This window comes from Anolis carolinensis, chromosome 1 (genome assembly GCF_035594765.1).
Source record: "Anolis carolinensis isolate JA03-04 chromosome 1, rAnoCar3.1.pri, whole genome shotgun sequence".
NCBI classification, from domain to species: Eukaryota; Metazoa; Chordata; class Lepidosauria; order Squamata; family Dactyloidae; genus Anolis; species Anolis carolinensis.
In genome coordinates this window covers 224,137,138-224,144,750 of record NC_085841.1, presented here as the reverse complement: position 1 = coordinate 224,144,750, position 7,613 = coordinate 224,137,138, and the positions used below count along the sequence as shown (strand labels likewise).

General features: G+C 41.5%; 1 long non-coding RNA gene across 1 annotated transcript in view; it reads left to right on the top strand.

Moving 5' to 3' along the window:
• LOC134294652 (uncharacterized) overlaps window positions 1–7,613 on the top strand; it is a 32,043-nt gene that overhangs the window by 10,839 nt on the left and 13,591 nt on the right. Inside the window, exon 2 of the long non-coding RNA XR_010001422.1 lies at window positions 2,315–2,402. This is a non-coding gene — a long non-coding RNA (uncharacterized LOC134294652). The remainder of the gene's footprint in view (window positions 1–2,314; window positions 2,403–7,613) is intronic.

Below are 7,613 nucleotides of genomic sequence, written 5' to 3'. Positions count from 1 at the left end.
GATGAAACACAAACTGGGCCACTCCTAAAGCAGAAACAGGAGCAAAGCTTGGCTCCTGGCCAGTGTTCAGCATTCATATATAACCTGCCATATAGTACAGTTTGAATCAGCATGATATAGTCAGTGTAGACCCATAGAATGCAGTTCAGTGCAGTTGTACTCCTTTATATGGAACATTATATAAGTAAAAGGTAAAGGTTTCCCCAGTCATGTCTGACTCTGGAGGTTGTTGCTCATCTCCATTTCTAAGCTGAAGAGTCGGCGTTGTCCATAGACACCTCCAAGGTCATGTGGCCGGCATGATTGCATGGAGCACCGTTACCTAATGAGAGATATTGATTCTTCCATCTTTTCTGTCTTGATAGCAGGAAGCTCCCAGGCATGAAACAACAGCAACAACAAAAAACAACCACCTGAACTGTATATTGCAGTGGTTCTCAACCAGGGTTTCCCCAGATGTTTTCAACTCCCAGAAATCCATAGACACCTCCAAGGTCATGTGGCCGGCATGACTGCATTGGAGCGCCATTACCTTTCCACCGGAGCGGTACTTATTGATCTACTCACATTGTCATGTTTTCAAACTGCTAGGTTGGCAGAAGCTGGAGCTAACAGCGGGCACTCACTCCACTCCCCAGATTTGAACCTGCGACCTTTCGGTCTGCAAGTACAGCAGCTCAGTGCTTTAACACACTTCGCCACCGGGGCTCCTATTAAATAAGTATACCCATATAATGTAGTTCAATGCAGCTAAACCCCCTTCTATGCAGTTAAATTCCATTCTATGGGACATTATATAAGTAGACCCATATAATGCAGTTTGATACAGCTTAACACCATTATATGGGACTACATTATATAGTTAGTGTAGACATGAATAATGCAGTTAAATGCAGTTAAACTCCAATCTATGGGACATTATATAAGTAGACGCATATAATGCAGTTCGACGCAGCTTAACCCCATTATATGGGACTACATTATATAATCAGTGTAGACACCTATAATGCAGTTAAATTCCATTATATGGGACATTATATATGTAGATCCATATAATGCAGTTTGATGCAACTTAACCCCATTCTATGAGACTACATTATATAGTCAGTGTAGACCCATATAATACAGTTGGATGCAGTTACACCCTATTATACGGGACTACATTATATAGTCAGCGTAGACCCATATAATGAGTTTAATGCAGTTAACCTGCATTACACGGGTCTACACTGACTGATTTCAAACTGCATTATATGGCAGTGTAGATCCAGCCACTGGAGCTCAACTGAGGCAGGATCTACACTGCCATATAATGCAGTTTCTCAATCCAGATTATCTGCTTTGAACTGGATTACATGAGCCTACACTGCCATATAATCCATTTCAAAGGCGAGAATCTGGATTCAGATACTGCATTATATGGTAGTGTAGATGGGGCCCAAGGCTGCATCTTGTACATTGCACAATTAATGCAAATGTTGAAACACAAACTAAACAAACCTCTTAAATGAAAAAGGTCTATCTGCTGGGAGAAAGAGAGCAGTGAGGAGGCCAAGTGTACTTTTCCTGGGGGAGGAAGTTCCATAGTTTTGGAAGAGCCATCCAGAAGGGTCTCTCCCATGTCATTAACAGACTTGCCTGCGTTTGTCACTCCAAACTCTTAAAAGGAACAGCTTCAGAGACACAGCCAGCAAATAACCAGGTGTTTTGGAAAGTTGTGTTCTGAAAAATGCAGAAGAGATAGAAAAAAAATACAGAGCACTGTAGTTCCAGTGGTGCCACCAAAATGGAGGAACCCCAAGCAATGACAGTACATTGGCTTTTATAGTTCACAGTGTTGTGAAATCTTTTGAATGGTAATCAGACAATTTCACACCATACTCCCATGTCCCCACCCTGCGGCCTCCCTCAGTCCAGTTCTTATCAGTAGGAACCCTTCATCTCAATCCTCCAAGTGCTGACATCAGTAGACAGGATAGGGTCTGGCAAGCCTCTGGCGTATCAAGGCCATCTGTGTCCAGCAGAGTGGGTTACGGAGTGCTCACAGGTTGTTGGTGGTTCTGAGATCTAAAAAGACATTAGAGAATGGCCAATCCCTCCCCGCCTTCTCTTTTGAGCTACTTCCGCCACCCAATGGAGCTGAGCCAAATGAAAAAAAATGAGATGACATATTAAGACACTGCTTCTTGAACTGTGGGTCCTGATTCCAAGTGGGGTCCCTTTAACTCAAAGTTGGGATCCTGGAAAAAAATTCTGAATATCACCTAGTGATTGTTTTAGATATTTACACAAATGTGTTGTGCAATTTCTACAGAGGGCTCTGCAGAAGATACTTCAGCTGTATTTCATAAAAAGGAAAATCTGCCTGTTTAGCAAGCCTTGCAGATGCTGATTTGTTATCGGTAAGTGTTTGATTTTTATATCCGGGGTCACATTAAAAAAAATGGGTCAAAAGGGGTCCCAAGTCAAAAAGGTTAAGAAGCCCTAGATTAAGATATTTATCCATTGGTGCCCCTGTGAGTTTGCTGCCATGAACTGGCACCAACCACAGCACACAGAATTGCTATGTCCTTTTATGTTCTTTGTCAGTGAAATAATTGTAGCTGTTATTACTTACAAAAAACCAAATATCACTATTTGGGATCAGAAAAAAATAGATGACCATTTCAAGAGCCATGGGGTGAATAACTGGGGACAATGAGGCCAAATCTGTCCCATTTTATGGGCACAGCTCTCCCCCTACAAAAGGGATATACATATACATATATAAGGGTTATCCAGAAAGTAGATTATGTTTTGAAATTAAAAATGAACAAAGTATAGGAGAAAACATTTACCATATGCAGTTGAAAGCCACACCCAAATGCCACTTCTCAACATAGTCGCCATTCAAATCTAGGCACTTATCATAGCGATGAATGAGCTTGGCAACTCCTTCCCCACAAAACTCTGCTGCTTACGTCCTCAACCAACCGGTCACCCCTTCCCACAGCTGCACATCGTCGCCAAAACGCTGCGTTGAGGACGCAAGCGGCAGAGTTTTGTGGGGAAGGAGTTGCCAAATTCATTCATCGCTATAAGTGCCTAGATTTGAATGGCGACTATGTTGAGAAGTGGTATTTGGGTGTGGCCTTCAACTGCATATGGTAAATGTTTTCTCCTATACTTCGTTCATTTTAAAATCCAAAATGTAATCTAATTTCTGGATAACCCTTGTACATACGTATGTATGTATGTATGTATGTATCAGTAGCAGTGGGATTTGCTTGTTTGTGCTTGCTTTTGTTGTGATAAGAAATGGCCTTTGCTTCCTTCCTGGGTGTGGCTGTCTTGTAAACTAGTTGCTGACCAAAGTTAAATATCAGTTGCGTGCAGGCATGTAGCCGGGGGGGGGGGGGGGGGGGGGGGCTTGAGGGGCTTCAGCCCCCCCTGAAATTCTCATGGTGGTCCGTGAGAAGGCCTTACATTTATTATTTAAACTGTTATGTTTACGCGTATCATGATCTGATCACCATGTTCAATATATCCCATATGCATGGGGGTATTGGGATAACGATACAAAAGGTTTGCTAGGGTAGATCCTCTCTCACTCAGACTCAGCACACACACACACACACACACACACCCCGAATCAAAATCCTGGCTACGGGCCTGGTTGCTGCGTGGTTTGTAAACTGAACATTCTGTTTTTAATTGATTTAATAAAAAAATCCTACCCTAACATAGTTCTACAGTTGTTTCCATATGGGGGCAGCCTTCGCATTGAAAATAAAATGAAGCCTTGAGAAAGAAGCTCTTTATTAGAACTACGGTGAGACTGCAATCCTACATGCGTCCAGGTTAAATATCCTTTATCTGAAATGCAAGAAACAAGAAGTATTTAGTATTTTGGTTTTGTTTAGGGATTTAGTTTGGAATACCTGTGTTTCCATTATGCATGTTTCATATACACCTTATGCACATAGCCTGAAAGTAATTTTATACAATAGTTTTTAAAAGTTTGTGCATGAAACAAAGTTTTTTATACACTGCACTATCAAAAAGGAAAAGTATCACTATCTCAGCCACCTATGTGGACAATGTTGAGTTTTGGAGTACAGTAGAGTCTCACTTATCCAACATAAACGGGCCAGCAGAACGTTGGATAAGCGAATATGTTGGATAATAAGGAGAGATTAAGGAAAAGCCTATTAAACATCAAATTAGGTTATGATTTTACAAATTAAGCACCAAAACATCATGTTATACAACAAATTTGATAGAAAAAGTAGTTCAGTACGAAGTAAGATTATGTTGTAATTACTGGATTTACGAATTTAGCACCAAAATATCATGATATATTGAAAACATTGACTACAAAAATGCGTTGGATAATCCAGAACGTTGGATAAGCGAGCGTTGGATAAGTGAGACTCTACTGTATTTCAGAATTTCAGATTAAGGATGCACAACCTGTATGTGGACATAAGTTTCATTGAGTTTAAGTGTAGCTTATTTCTGAATCTCTAGGAGTGCAATTTTTATCATTGCAACAAAATAAAAAAAGTTTACAAATTTACTATAAATATTGTAGGCTTAGTTTATGTGTTGTGGTCAAGGATGCATCTACACTTAAGAATTAATGCATTCTGGTGGTGTCAAAGCACATTAATGCGACCCCTAGTCGTCTTCTGATTTCTTGACTACAGTCTCAATTTTGATTTATGACTGATTCAAGGTATAAAATATACTTGAGCCTCTTTAAATGCCATGGCTCCAAGCAGTGGAATCCTGGGATTTGTAGTTTGCTGAGACACCAGCACAGTTTAGCAGAGAATGCTAAGGAATTTGTAAAACTATGACTCCAGTGATAGTATAGCATTGAGCCATGGCAGTTGAAGTGGTGTAAAACTGCATTAATTCTACAGTGTACATGCACCCCAAAACATGGAACTACAGTAGAGTCTCACTTATCCAACATTCTGGATTATCCAACGCATTTTTGTAGTCAATGTTTTCAATGCATTGTGATATTTTGGTGCTAAATTTGTAAATACAGTAATTACTACATAGCATTAATGTGTAATGAACTACTTTTTCTGTCAAATTTGTTGTATAACATGATGTTTTGGTGCTTAATTTGTAAAATCATAACCTATTTTGATGTTTAATAGGCTTTTTCTTAATCTCTCCTTATTATCCAACATATTCGCTTATCCAACGTTCTGCCGGCCCGTTTATGTTGGATAAGTGAGACTCTACTGTACTTTAACCCTGCATACCATCTTATGAAGATTACCATGTGGTGAAATGTGATGTGGAATATTTCCCTATGCATGTGGTACAAAGTCTCCCACAAAAGATTACAAATGAAAGCTTCAAGTGATTTGGTGAAACTTAATCATCATTACAGACAGCCCCTGGCTACAAATGTCTTACAGCACCATTGTAGATGGAATGGCTTAAAATGACATCTGCATTTATTGAGTTTTCAGCAGAAATCCAAAATGGTAAATGTCCTTGTCTTCCTTTGCAAGTGTGTCTTGCTTCTGTGGCTGAATTGAGATTCCAACCCAGATCACCCAGAGTTGCTTCTGCTTCTGGAGTGAGAGAATTGGCCGTCTGCAAGGACATTGCCCAGGGGACCCCAGGTGTTTTGATGTTTTTACCATCCTTGTGGGAGGCTTCTCTCATGTCCCTGCATGGAGCTGGAGCTGATAGAGGGAGCTCATCCACGCTCTCCCCGGGTGGGATTCGAACCTGGCAGCCTTCAGGTCAGAAACTCCGGTTGCTCCTGACACAAAAAAAACCCCAGAGTTTAGGATAGGACCTCAAGCATGGTCGTTGCCACCATCACCATGTCAAAACAGAAATAGGAGGTAGTGGCAGGTTGGGGTGGGAATTCCATTGGCAACCCCTGCAGAGGGCACCCGAGGCAATGCCTTGTGCCTAACACTTGATATTTTGTGTAATGTTTTTTAAACGACTACAGTTTCTTTAAACATGAGATAACTTGTTCAGTCGAATAACAACGGACATAATTATTTATTTTTTGAAAACTGGAAGTACCAAAAATATCCTTCTCTCACTTTGCCATTTCTTGAATGGCATCCTGTCAGAGGTTTTCAAATTTAATCTGACTGCTGACTATCAAAGTAACACACTCATCATGCTAAACCAAGCTTCTTGCATTGTGAGGCATCAGCCTGCCAGGTTAACTCAGGAATCATGTTCTGGAAACTGCCGTCTAACACCACTTTAACTGCCATGGCTCAATGCTATGGAATCCTGGGAGCTGTTTTTGGTGAGGTGCCAGTTCAGATGGGTTCCAGTTACGACACACAGAGATGACTGTCGATTCAGGGATTGCCTTTATTGTTTCGATGACCAAAGAAGGATACAGGGTGAGGCGAGATTGATTATCTGCATCCTGATCTGTGATGTAGCTGGCTGCTTGACTGATGAGGTTTATTTGGTGAACATGCCGGCCACATGACCTTGGAGGTGTCTATGGACAACGCCGGCTCTTTGGCTTAAAAATGGAGATGAGCACCAACCCCCAGAGTCGGTCACGACTGGACTTAACGTCAGGGGAAAACCTTATACCTATTGTGTGTTGGTGGAAAGAAGGAAAGTCAGGCAGGGCTTCCCAGCAGGGAGTATTTCCTGCTTATGAAGTTGCTTGGGGAACGTCAACATCATGCATCTAAGCCCTGTTCCCAGGACTCTGACTTTTGTGGTCTGGGTTTCAGATAACAAAACTGCAACTCCCATGATTCCATCAAATTGAACTAGTTAAAATAGTGTCAAACTGCAGTGTGAATGTATTCTGTAATTTTACAATGTAAATGTATTCTGAGTTAATCCAGTGGTAGGAAATGTGTAGTTTCTGCATCACATGTTCTGCGAAAGCAATTAAGACCTCTGGCAGAGATACTATAGAATGGAGGAAGAATGAGAAATGAGAAGGGGGCGGATAAATGGAGTGTATGCATTAAAGGGGCCTTGGTGGCGCAGCATGTTAAAGTACTGAGCTGCTGAACTTGCAGACCAAAAGGTCGCAGGTTCGTATCTGGGGAGCGGAGTGAGCACCCACTGTTAGCCCCAGCTTCTGCCAACCTAGCAGTTTGAAAACATGCAATTGTGGGTAGATCAATAGGTACCACTCCGGCAGGATGGTAACGGCGCTCCATGCAGTCATGCCGGCCGCATGACTTTGGAGGTGTCCATGGACAACGGCGGCTCTTTGGCGATGAGCACCAACCCCCAGAGTCAGTCACGACTGGACTTAATGTCACAGGGAAACATTTACCTTTACCTTATGCATTAAATGTGCAAAATCTGCTCATAAAATGAAATACAATATTAATTAAAAATTTAAAGACCTCTGGCAGAGCAGCAACTTCCTCACTCGGTAACCCTCTTGCAGAGAGGAAGAAATAGCCAAAAGTATTTCAACTTTTCAAACACGCTCCCAACCATTGCTAAAAACTGGTCATCCAGATTAGGGACTGAGTCCAAGAAAACACACTGATTGTGAACCAGAGTCTTCAGTGGAAAAGAAACATGCCCATCCCACATCAGTGGGAATTTGGAGACAGTTACGAATATTATGCCCTCCAGCAAGGAATCTG